The 13,744-nt window shown below is 38.4% G+C and overlaps 1 long non-coding RNA gene across 1 annotated transcript; it reads right to left on the bottom strand.

Annotated features, from left to right (window-relative positions):
• Nucleotides 1-863: 863 nt before the first annotated feature.
• LOC119916053 lies at nt 864-5,428 on the bottom strand. Its single transcript, XR_005447064.1, has 2 exons — nt 5,086-5,428; nt 864-1,441 (listed from the first exon to the last, which is right to left on the bottom strand). It is a non-coding gene; the product is annotated as an uncharacterized LOC119916053 (long non-coding RNA).
• Nucleotides 5,429-13,744: the final 8,316 nt, after the last annotated feature.

Here is a 13,744-nt window from a genome sequence, read left to right as displayed (position 1 = left end):
CAATTTAAAATAATTGGCACTTTGCTTGAAGGCCACCTTCCCATTATTACACTTTGATTTGGCTTTTACAGGGCTGTACATTCTGCTACATAGTGCGCACACCCTGTAGAGTTTGGAGCACCTGCCAAATCCATTAAAATCTAGGCTACAATGAGGACATTTAATTTCCTCTTTAAAGGGTCAGAACACCCAAATAACAAAAAACATAGCCTAGTAGCATCTAGCCACGTGAATCGTTTTTTTTATGCACCAACTTTTTGAGATATCAGCCTCTAAGTTTTTCCACCAACACACAAATACAATAGAAGAGAACTAAATTTTGTTTTTTTATGACTCAAAGAGTTTATAAATGAAATTTGGACAGCACCATTCCTTTCCAGAAAAAAAGTTCGGATAATCCACAGACCGACTCTGATTTCACTTTTCCTGAAAAATAGTCTCTTTGAAAACTGTCCAGAGTAAGACCACTGAAGACTTCAGTCTTCACGAACTTCTTCATGAACATTGTATTGGGGCTAAAGGAGAGAATATATTAGGGTTTTTGGTCTGATTTAAGTGAATTGACCATTTAATATTTACCCCAGAGATCTAAATGTATTTCCTGCCAGCACTGAAATAAGACAAAGACAAAGACCTGATTTCTTGTTGAGGCTGTTGTGGTGCACAAGGGGTTAATAGTCTCAGTTATTACAGTAATGTGAACATCTCAGACTGAGGCATCTGAACCACAGCTGGTCAGATAGCCTGGGGGTCATCTGAGGGCCAACGGAGGCTCTGCTGATCAAGGCTTCTGCTCTCGACAGGGGGATGAATGATGACTGCAGAGTAAATGCCAAAACTATAAATTTCATCCCACACTGACCCAAAGCTCCTCTAACGTTTATTTACATTTTCACATAGCATCTACCCTTGAAAGTCAATGTCAAAGGATCTCAAGGCAGGATGAATTACTGATTGCAGTGCGTGCGCTCTAAAACACACACCACCAGGAAAGTTAATTTTGTTCCGACATGTCCGTTGTGAGTGTCACTGAGGAGCAGACTGAAAGGATCTTTCATTGACTTGTCTTTTCTTGTTACTTGCTCTGAATCTTGGTTTTGACTTGGTCCAGAAGAGCTGAGCAGAATCAGGTGCGGTGTCAAAACTGCTTTTTAAATACAGCTATGTCCCGTCAAGTAAATTTTGCTTTAAAACATTTGAAAAAAAATTGAGGCCAGGTACATTTTTTGTGTGGAAAATAAATAAATAAGCTCAGCACCCCATGGTTAACTTTCCAATAGGCTTTGCAGAGAGCTCTGTTTGATGTGGATGCCTTGAGTCAACTGTGTTTGGACAGTCATGGGGTGGAGCTGCCAGGCTTTTAACTGCTCCAGAGAACACAACCCACCACAGAGCAGCACATAGGAGTCCCTCTGTCCCGGGGCTGGACACAAACTATAAACTGAGAGAATGAGAGAGAGAACCACAGTGGGATTTACTCCTGCACAAGCCTGGAGAACTGCAAAGCTGTTAGACAGAGACGTCACTAGGATTGACAGACAGGGGGGGCTTAGCCCCCAGGGTATGCGTAACTTGCGCCTGCAAAAACTTTGCACTTGCATCTTTTGTTACAGTATTAGAACTACACTTGTATCAACAACCAGTGAAGAAGCCAAGATGTTAACAAATAAAAAGCAACAGACATACTCTGTTCTTCCAATGTTACATGGGCGTCAAAGATAGATAGATAGATAGATAGATAGATAGATATGAGAGAGAGAGAGAGAAACGATAATATTTTGAGCAATTCAATTCAAATTAGCTTTATTGGCATAAATGTGTAACAACAATATTGCCAAAGCATCATACAAACTACATAAGAACAATCGGTAACACTTTCTATGAAGGTCATCGCTATAATGACTTATGCATATATTTATAACACGATATAATGCGTCCATAAGACATTATAACAATTGTTATAATCACTTACAAACATGCATTAGGCGCTATAGCAAAGTTCGTAACATATTATGACCTTTTGATTTAATGTTTTATAACTAATAGTAATACCAGTTTATGTCAATGTGCGGCAAGAATCTCCGACCATGTTCCATAACACATTATAACCACCGACTCCGCCTCGTTATGGATACACTTTAGTCACCATTTACAATTAGTGATATAAAATGGAATAATAGCTTATAGTAATGTTTAAAGTTATATAGAATGTCTTTGTTTGCTTTAAGTAAAGTGTTAAAATATCTATCCCTGTATATTACAGGTGGACGTAATACCATATGAACTAATTATAATACCTTATAACACGTAATTGTTTGCTTTAAGTAAAGTGACACACATTTTGCGAAAACAACTTTTATTTATGTTTCTTCACTTTATGAACAATCTGTATGAATTTTGAACATTTTACAGTTTAGCACAAAAACACAACATAATTACATCAAGGACATAGGGGAGTTTATGTGTGTCTGATATAAATTTGAATTCGGGGTATCTTTGGGAAATGTTTGCAAAGTGTTTTTGTCTTAGTGTTTTATATTTAGGGCACGAGGTTAGAAAGTGCAGCTCTGTCTCTACCTGTCCTGTGTCACACTGGGAGCAGAGTCTCTGTCTGTGGCGACCCTTTTCTATGGCCAGGCTGTGTTCACTCAGTCTGTATGTTGTCAACATTTTTCTTAGTTTATTATGCTCAGGCAATTTGGCAGTGTGAATTCTCTTTTAAGGGTCAGATAACATTGTAATTTACTTTGTGTTTTGGTCGTTTCTTTCCAGTATTCAATATATTTTTCTTTCTGCTTGTTGATAATTTGGTTTGGTCTGCTTGAGTTGGTGTTGCTGTCCTGAGGTTGCTGGGGACTTGTTACTGCAGAGAGCCTCAGTACCAGCTGGCTGAGGGAACTCTTCTCTGGTTTCAGCTGCTGGTATGTTAGGGCTTTGTGATGGTATGTCTTGGGGTTAACTGGGAGTTTCTGGGGGATTTTAAGTGATTGTAAAATTTAATTGATCTTTTCTGTATTTTTAGTAAGAGGGGGTATTGGCCGAGCTCTGCTCTGCACAGGTTATTTGGTGTTTATCTCTGCACCTGCAGGATGCTTTTACAGAACTCGGTATGGAAAGATTCTATGATTGTTTTGTCCCATTTGTCAAATTCATTATTTAGTTTTGGCCCCCAAATTTCGCTGCAATATAGAATTATTTGTTCTAGTACAAACTGGAACATTTTAAGCCAGATTTCAATTGGAATATAGATTTTAATGTGTACTTTTTTTGGTTGTTGTATGTGTAATGTAGTGGTGTCTAAATAGAAATTGTGTGTAACCTGATTTCTGTATTGTTTCTGAAAGATCATTATCTTAGTCTTTGCTGTGTTTACTGTCAGGGCCTTGGTCTGACAGAATCTCTGTAGAAGATTAAGGCGCTGCTGCAAACCTTCTTTAGTAGGTGAAAGCAACACTAAGTCATCTGCATACAGAAGACCTCTGATCGCTGTTTGTTTGTTTCCAATCTTTATGGCACATTCACTTTTTGTATATGTTATGTTCTCAATCAAATCATATGTTTTTCCTCCAATGCCACTTTCAAGTAGTCTATAGAAAAGGCCCTTGTGCCAGATGGAATCAAAGGCTTTTTGGAAGTCAACAAAACAGGCATATACCTTTCTTTTCTTAATGTTTAAATCTTGATCAATAAAAGTCTGGACGGTAAATATATGGTCCAATGTGCGGCAATTTGGTAAAAAAAACAATTTGGCATTTATGCAGAATATTGTGATCATCAAGAAAGTTGACAAGTCATTTATTAAATATGTAAATATTAAAAAAATAATAAAAAATATATTATATTAAAATAAGATTCTTCTTTTTTAATAACTGTGATGGACTGGCCACAGCTAGCTTCTCTCATTGACCAGGATTCAAAGAGTTGCTAACACTGGTTGATTAATGTTAACATTACTGTAGCTAGCTAGCCTAGTAAAAATATCAGATAACTCTGTTTAACTGTTATAACAAGATAGGGTAAGTGTAACTGTATTTCAATGCAGCAACAAAGACTACATGATGCCCTTAAAAGTATCAGGTAAACAAATGATGAACATTCACTTAAAAAGCGTTTTTTTTAATGACGACACAAAGACACACCTGAGCAGCATGTGTTTACCTCGCTGTGTCACAGCAGAGCAGCAGGCGCAAGCAGTTAAAACAAGGAATGGAGTTTAATTTATATAGACTATAAGTGTATGAGCCAAGTGGAATGGATTTGAAGAAGCAGCAGTGTGAAAGTGACAGCTGTACAATGGAGTTTAATTTATTAGTGCATTCCTCAAGTGTGGAATGGATTTGATTGAAAACGCTCTGAAAGGTAAACAAACAGATTTGCTGAATCTCAGACAGTAAAAGTGAGTGGGTCCAATAACACTGGTCTTAAAAAGCGGGAGTGTCTTGTCCCACCCACATACAATGGTTCCGACGCCCATGTAATGTTAGCTTAGACACATCAACGCTACATGGGGGAATTCACTTAGGCCAGACTGAGTTCTTCTGTAGGCTGTGACTTAAATGCTACCCAGCTGCACGTGTAAATGTGTGATAAAGTAATACCATGTCTAATTCCTCTCTCTATTAAATAAGTTGCAGGTCTAAAGAATGCTATTTAATTACACCAATTACTGTTCAATCACAGTGTGATTTTGCTCTGTAGTTTGGCTAAGCATTCATACGTAAGCTGTTGATAATGATCCTCTTTAAAGTGGCTACTGTCTGAATTTAATAACCTGGTGGTGGAAGGAATAAAAATTTGGAGTAATTATTACTATATTTATATACATGTATGTATGTATGATTGCTTTTATTTCATTACATGCCCATGTATAGCCTAGCCATTTAGGCAACATCTACATATTTATTTAATTTATTACAGTCAATGAATGCAGAAAGTTAAATTTGCCAGAATATAGCAAATATAATAAATATCATGAAATAATTTAGTTTAGAATTTTCTTTGGTGCCTACACCTGCCAAAAATTGTCTGTTGTTAGAAGAAAACAAAACAGCCCACATTTACTTAGACCTGTAGACCACAACTGACCTCAGAATCAGCTGCCCTGCCAATCTCCCGCTTCTCTCTGTCTCTCCTAAAATATAATATCCATCTGGTCAGTGAATGGAAGGATATACAACAGCATTAACAGGGACACTATAACATATAGTTTTCACTGACACTAACATTCTATAGGGACTGATTGAAATAGGCTACTAGACATAGGCAGTATTAATGGCGTTCACATTATCAACACTAGTGTTTTCTATAGCCAACTAAAATATCCCCTTTCCTTTACCTCAAGTAAACATAGCTTAAGTTCAGCAAATAACAGTCACAAAAACAACTTACAGTTTCACTCTGTATCACTCACTATGCTGAATCAGTCTTCCTTCACCATGTCTGTGTGTGTCTCTCTCTGTGTTACTTGGCAGCTGGCAGAGCAGCAATGAAACACGACCTCCCTCAGGGTCCTAGTGCCTGACCACAGCAGGGATTTAAATTATGAAGCAGAGTTTACAACCAGATTATATTTGTATTATTATACCAAATTATATTTGTATTATTCTATAGTATTTATCAATATTCTTGCTTCTCTTTGTTGAGGACATGTCTGCACTGTAAAAAAAAATAAATAAATAAAAAATCTAAATCTAATAATTATTTTTCTTATTGTTATTTGGGGGGCTTAGGACCATGTTAGGGTGGCTTCAGTCCCCCTAAAATAGGCCTAACAACGTCCATGCTGTAAGAGATGAATATTACATCTTTTATTCAAAACATTTCATTTCCCAACACTTGTCAACTGAAGATAAAGTGATACGACCAACTAAGCAGATTTCAGATCTGTCAAAGCAGGGAAATATATACGGAGACATATATTCAGAGGAGGTGAAAAGAAGTCATTGCTCCTGTTTTGTGGTGTGGGAGGCATGCGGTGCCTAATTTGAGAGAATGAACGTGCTTAAGTTATTGCTGCAGGAAGGCAATCTGTCAAAAGCAGGCTGTTTTGGCATGTTGCATACCGCTGCTGAGATCATAGAGTCGGATTCTGCTTGCAATTACTGCTGAAGGACCTTGGATGCAGGCAGGCGGCCATTAATCCTGCTTCTGGCCCTGGACGCTTTGACATGTCAAAATTCCCAGTGTCCTCCGTGCAACAGCTCTGGAAAAAATGCACCCCAGTGGCCAAACCACACCAGTTGAGTAACTGATGCCATCATTAATGTAATTAGCTTCACTAAAGTCAGCAGTACATTATAACTTACTTTGTACTGTAATGTACAGGAATTTACTAGGGAAAGGCCACTGAAATTTACTTTATTAAAGTTACTATAAGTTACTGGAGTTAAGGATGAAAAATGAGTTGTGATTTTAAACAGCCGACCAGTGTTTTTGTGAGTAGTGAAAGCATTTTCTTAAGTAAATGTAGCAATACCACAATGTAAAAATACTAAATTACATGTAAGTGCATTCAGAATTGTCCTTAAAGTGAGACTATGGAACTTTTTAAAGACAAATAACACAATCTTCTGCTTTCAAATGAACATGAACATTGAACATTGAATTCATAAGCAATACATCTCACCATTGCTAAATTCATTACAATCAGGGGTTTTGCTGCTACAGCCTAACTTGGTCTGGTATGACCAGTAGCTTATGGTGGCTAATGGTAGCCAATATTAATTAGACTTTGCTGTGTAACTGACTAACCAAGTCTGTTTGCTGACTTTATGACTCTTGTCTACCTGTGCTACTGTAACAGAAGCCAGCGAGGCTGTGCAGTTGAGTAACACCTCAATAGATGCAATGGCGACCAACACCAGAGGCCATGGGTTTTAGCCTCCTCATCAGTGTGTCCGCCTCCCTCTGGACTGTGTAGTACGTACTTGGGGGCAACCGGTTACGCTACTGTTATGATAAGTTTTAGCATTTACCATTATCCCGTAATTGCTACTTGTTGGCACAGTGGCCGCTGTTCAGCAAGTGTTACATTGGCTTGCTTGTAAAAGTACAAAAGCATTTTCAGCAAAATGTACTTAGCAGAAGTAGTAGTAGTGTTGGTGCCTGAATGTGTATGCAGCATTTAAATTGTGTTAACTGACTGCAGTAGAGCTCATTTTAAACACTTTTTACGTTTACTTCTACTACTTATAAAAGTAGTAAAAGGATTAGGTAGTCTGACATGGAAATGCTCAAGTACTATACTTCAACATTATACTGAAGCACAAGACTTGAGCAAATATCCACTTTTCCGCCACTGCAGCAGACTACATGTAGCACTTACATAGTTGTATAATGCATTATACAACTATGTAAGTAAAAAGGACTGCTTAGAGTATTTAGTGTCCTTGCATTTGACATACATATGCGCAGTAACAATAGACTCCTTAAAAACCTCTATTCACTCTTTGTTCCTGTCACAAAACCGTCTTGTTTACCACACAAAGAGTGTGGTTCCATCTGAGTGAAAGCAACAAAGACACGTTGAAAAGAAAAAGGCTTCAAGGGAAGAGATTCATCATCGTGTGTCGCCCCTCCCACCCACACTACACCTACACATTGCTGTGATCAGGTCATTTAGCTGTTTAATGTGGTATGACATCTTATCCCCACCTTAAGTATCTTAAAGCAGTGTGTTATGCACAGAGTAATTTCAGTGTCAGCAAATGCCTCAGTTTCTTTAACCCCCTGATAGTTTTAGCTGAAGAAAAAAAGGAGTAAACGACCTCCTGACGGCTTAAAATTAGAGGCTCTGAAGAGGCTGAAGTTAATTTCACAAAAACAGAAATAATGTGAGGTCACACTGACAAATCTGAAGTTCTACAGGGGATGACGTTAAGTTCATCAAAAGACAAACACAGACATAAGACAGCAGCTATTTGGCAAAAGAAATACACAAATTAACCTGTAGAAAATGCTGGCATGTCAGAATCCACTTGACACTCCATGAACTGTGGCACTAAACATTTTGTCACGCATCCAAATATCTGCATAGAGGCTTGTGTTATGCCCGAGCATCTGTGTCTGATCTGAATAACTAGCATGACTCCCGTGCAGATGGTCACAGGATGTGACCACCTCGTAGCGCCTGTTCCCATCCATCTACCAGTAAATAGCTCCTTTGACACCCTGTGCCCGCTTTTTGTCCGAGGCGCCTCACATGATTGCCACCATTTTGAAAATAACAAGAAAAAATGCGCGGAAGTCTTTTTTTAATTTATTTTTTTTTTTCCCAAAGTTGCAAAACATCACACCACACACATGGTACATCCCACAAGAACTTTTGACCCATTTGTGGCAGGCCATGTGTCACGAGTTAGTCCTCTTGATATCACTCCTTTGAAATCTTAATGTCCAACTGCCCTTCTTCATGGCCCCTGCTCAACAGCTAAATCAGATTTATACCCACTGTCAAAGGCAGAGATGACAGATAAATTAATCTTCCCTTCACGAGTTTACATCTTGGGCATCTGGACTGCTGATCTTGCCCTAACAAGCGCAGAGGTCTCTGTGAGCTGTCTTTTAATGTTGATGTGTTCATGGCTGGAGATGAATGGCTCTGTCATAGGAATCTATTTATACAGCAGTTATATGGCAGTGCCACTAGATCCAGGACATTGCACTTCCCTGAGACGAGCACCAGCATCTGTTAGAGGAAGTCAAATGACACTTCTTTGGATTTGGAGCACTGTTCAATGTAATGTGTGCCAGTTACTGTAAGGTTGGAAAATAAAAAACACTCAGGAAGCGCATTTCTCAATTGTTAGTTATAGAAAATGTTTAATTTGCATTTGTGAAAACTTTCATATGATTTGGACCCATTACCACATTTAAATTTGGACTTTTAAATGTACCATCTTGCTCCAGTATCACCTATACCTTGGTTGAAAAACCATCACAATGTTTTATATGTACTTCATGTGTATTTATATATGTGTGTGCATTGTCTACATTTGTTTGTAATTGCACAATGAGTTAATGCACTTCACTGATTCACTATGATTCACTAAATGGTTCATGCATACAAGATATCAGCAACCAACTAACATGACAATAGTGTCAATAAATAGTGTCAATAAATCCCTTAAAATACAACAAAAACAATAATACAATAGTCCATCTCTTTATACTTTGCAACTTTTCTACCCAAGACCACTGGTTCCTACTGAAGAAATAACATATAGTTTAGTTTAGATATGATATAATAGAATAGAATAGAAAAGAATATGGAGACTGAATTTTTTAGCAAACTTTAACCAAACAGGAGTATATATTGTGCATTTGTTGGGGACTATTTTCAGCTGGAAAAGGATCAATACACATTTTGGTGCCTTAGTGAGTATTTACAGGATGGTGTATGTGGACTCAATATAACAAACAAACAGTACTGAAAACATTTACTCCTTGGATACATGTCGAACACTCGCAGTCCTATAGATGAACATGTTACTATCAAACGTTTTTAAAAGAATAGCAGAGTAGAGTTATTACAAGAAAGACAGGACCACCGGGACAGTAGAACTCAAGCTTGTATTTGTCGGCCCACCCTCCTCAGTACCTACCACACCTCCTCACCCCATCACATGAATCACAGCCACCACCCTCCACTGCCTCAGCAACAAAAGATGCTTTGAGGTCATGCTCCTCTTCTTTGTGCCCGCCACAGCACATGAACAGAGAGAGAACAGAACCACTCAAGACAAAGACGACTTAAGAGCAGCTTATAAAGAAAGGACGTCCATCATTAAGGAAAACACATGCCATTATTGAAGAACCATTATTGTGACATTTAAATAAATTAGCTTTTGAAGGGTGTAATATTGTTAGTAATTCTTCCAGGTCTTAAAATTACTCGCTGAGATGCATCAAAATCTAATCATTTGACTTTCTTCATCAAACTGAGTAACGGTCTTCATTGATGATAATATGCCTGAGCTTTAAGCTGCACCCCTTTTATATTCATCGCCCCAAGAATCCTCTGTGGGGTTTAAAACTTCAAACACTACCTCATGAAAAAGTCAGGAGGTGTCAGACATGTGTTCCCCCCTCGCCCCAAACCCTGCTGGCTTGCCAACACCAAAGACCAGAATTGATTTTATGTGAAGCAGGACCAGCTCCACCCCCATCAGGGATCACCTGCCTAACCCCCGCCTGTGGCTCTGATGTACCACGAACAATTAGGGAAAGACAGCGAAATATTGATAAGGTATCTGTGGTTTTGAGTAAATTCCACTAATTATGTATCATGTACAGCAACTGCAAAGCATGTTTTGTACAATGTGATTTACTCCTATTTTCCTACATCTGAAGGAAGTTAAATTGTCATGATATATATTTTTTTGTTGCTCTAATTCCACGTGGATGATCCTTGTGTATGAGCTAATAAAGTAAGGTTTATGGAAGACTCAGGACAGATTATCTGAGGTAAGAGCAATTCTGCGACTCAGCAGGCTTTAAAGTTAGTCCAGCTGTACATAAAAAGAAATGCAGTATGAAAGGTCATGCAAGAGCCAACAGAGATAAAAGTCTAATGTGGCTTTCTTGTATAGTGATCCAGTTACGATCCACTTTAAATTAAACATTCCTTCCTGTTTGTCTGCATGTGCTCATCCTGGCAGGCAACAGTAACACAGTACAGGTAAATTTCAGATTTTCATCTCTGATCTTTGTGTTTTTGATTTTGAAATGCTCCTGATTTGTCTAAACTTATCATCATCCAAGTCTAATATGGTAAGAAGTCAGTATTGATTAGAAATACACTAGTCGTGTTTCCAACGTTTTTTTATTACGCATTTTGAAGTATCGCATTAGAAAAGGATGATTAAAAGGGCAAAATTCAAAAAAACTTTTACCCTCTCTTGAAGTGGTTTTTGTCTTTTTCGAATAAAAGTGTTAATGCACTAAATGGGATATGGAAACACATTTGCCAAGTAAGTTCTGACGTAGCAGACATTTACCTCACATGCCTGCATATTCCCACACGCACGGAAGCATGGCTGATAGCAAGTTGCCCACTTGAAACACATTTCTGAAGACCTCTCTCCATTTTCCTCAGATCCATGGTCTTGAGGTCAATGCAAATGGTTTTGTTTCATGTTTGCAACCTTGTTTATAACAGCCATGCATAACGTCAAATTCTGACGTAACTGGTTTAGTAGCCTGGTTTATTCACTCCAAACCAGCTGATGAAAACGCACCTAATTTGCATTTTCTCTTTTTTTCACTTTTCAAAAGTTTGCTTGAAATTCGCTGGACAATTAGATGGAAACATGGCTATTTTGGTCAATGTGTAACTAATGACATTATGTAATTAAAGCTGCAAGCAGCGTTGGGCGGGCCCTCGCACTAGTAGCGCGTCCGCGCGTGAGCCGGCCGAGTTGCATATTCTGGAGCTCTGCCGGTGCGGCTGTGAATTTCCTACGCGGTTATGACGCCGCATGAATGTGCTATATGTCACTTCCTGTGTCCCCTATGTGGAGCTACATAGCACTTGCCGCTATGAATATAAATCGGTATTGACGTGTAGATGTCTGCGGGGTGGGAGAGTTATCAAGCACGTAAAGTTTGTTTCAGATGTGAGCATGTACACTGAACAATAATGTACCCAAACAATAAAATAAATTCCTTTTATATTTCCCTGCCTTGTTGTTTATGTGTACATACAGAGGAAGAATGTGAGAACAGCACACATTTCATCGTTACTGTGTGTTAGAGCATGGGAGAACAGTAGATACTTTTAATACAGCCCACACCCCTAATACTGTGTAACTATAACAAGTAGAGAACAGAAGAAAAAGATGTTCTTTCTTTACAACTGTCTGCATAGCTTATTCATATTGTGTAATGAATGAAAATAAATAGGCCTACTAGGCTCCTCTCTACTTTGACATTTAAGATTAGCTTGTTTGATCCACCTTCATACACATGTGACATTACTGTACAACTTGAGAAAGGTGAGTTGTTTTCTGCTCTAGCCTGCCTAAAAGAAAAGCGTTTTGGGGATTAAATGGACTTTATTAGCTGCTGCAGTGCAGGATGAACTCAGAATAGACCCATTTCTCACCTTATTATTCTAAATCATGCAACGAAGAAGAAGAAATGCATAAGAAATCCTGGGACAAAATCTGTCCACAAATACTGTACAGCATGTAGTCTGATGATCAAGACTTGTGTTATAGCTGACTTGGGCAGTGAAATGTTTTTTTAATTCATGTGGTCATAGTTGTCCACAACTCAAATCAGAATATAAGAAGAAATGTTTTATACCACCTCAAGAAGGCTTCCTATCAGAAAGGTAGGAAGGTATTTCAAATGTACAACTGCAGTACTTAAATCTAAGTAAAGTAATTTCCCTGACATTTTTGTGTTACTTTACTTTTAATAGACCCATGTAAGAGGTTTTATACTTCCTGTGAGTATAATCCAATCAATCTTATTTTCATACTGTATATCCGTTGTGTAATTTGATAAATTGTGTTGTATGTCGTGCTCGCATCTCAGAGAAGACTCTGACTGCAACATGCGTCTTTGTAAAGAGAGAAACGGACAGAAAAAGTCTCTAACTCTGCCTGTCAGCTCGCTCTGCTCCGTTAAAACTGAATTTACCATACAGAATTGAATACGAGTGCACTCCAGATTTAGCTGCAGCCAGCTGACCGTGTGCTTCTCCCTATACCGCAGTTCTGTGTCCATGCATGCAGCAAACTGAAAGCACTGTCTGTCGGTGCTTCTACGTGAAAAGAGAAGGAAGACATTGCTGGTAGTATTGTCTTCAGAGTTGTTAAACACCTCAGCGCACTGAAGGAAGCCATCTGACTGTGTGAGGGGCAAGATCGTTGATGTCTGCAGGCAGAGTAGGAGCTCTCCTGTCTGACTGGTCCACCAATAGCAGAGAAGATGACCCCTTGAGACACAGCCCCTCCTCATTTGCATAATGAGGCAGAAATGCATACAAAAATTTAAGACAGGCAGAAATAAATACCATGGGTGAAAATAAATAAGGTAAATAAATACAAAGGAAGAATAAAACAGACAAAAATATTAAACACACACATAAATAAATACATTAAAAAAATTAGTAATAAATAAAGTTGAATAAACAAATAAGGTAATTATAACAAAGGTGAATAAGTAAAGGCACTAATTAAAATATATACATTTATGTCTCCTTGTATAATTTAATTACTACCTACATTTATTTATTTACTTAATTTTTTTGTGTATTTAATTGGATGCTTATTTATTTATTGAGCATTTATTTATTTCTGTATTTATTTCTGACTGTGTCAGGATCGGTCCTCCATAGCGGGGTGGGAGAGTTATCAAGCACGTAAAGTTTGGTTCAGATGTGAGCATGTACACTGAAGTTACAACAACTTCCTGTGTCATGGCGAAGACTTGATCTCTGACGCCACGCCACGGACACACCCATTGACGAAAACTCGCAAATAGCACAACTTTTCATCTTCAATGCCTTTAGAAGGCACAGCACAAATTTGAAGTCGGTCGGACTAAATCCCTAGGAGGAGTTCGTTAAAGTACGAAGTGTGTAAATCATCCAAAATTTGACGTAAAATTCAAAATGGCCGACTTCCTGTTGATTTTAGGGCATCGCTCCAAGAGGCTTTTTTGTGCGTCTGGACAAGATACACGTACCACAGAAAATTCGTGCACGTAGGTAAAACGTGCGGCGGGGGCTGCTTCA

Source organism: Micropterus salmoides, unplaced genomic scaffold, assembly GCF_014851395.1.
Source record: "Micropterus salmoides isolate LMB-PRFRI ecotype aquatic unplaced genomic scaffold, ASM1485139v1 Ms_hic_scaffold_21, whole genome shotgun sequence".
NCBI classification, from domain to species: Eukaryota; Metazoa; Chordata; class Actinopteri; order Centrarchiformes; family Centrarchidae; genus Micropterus; species Micropterus salmoides.
This window is presented reverse-complemented; position numbering and strand designations above follow the sequence as displayed.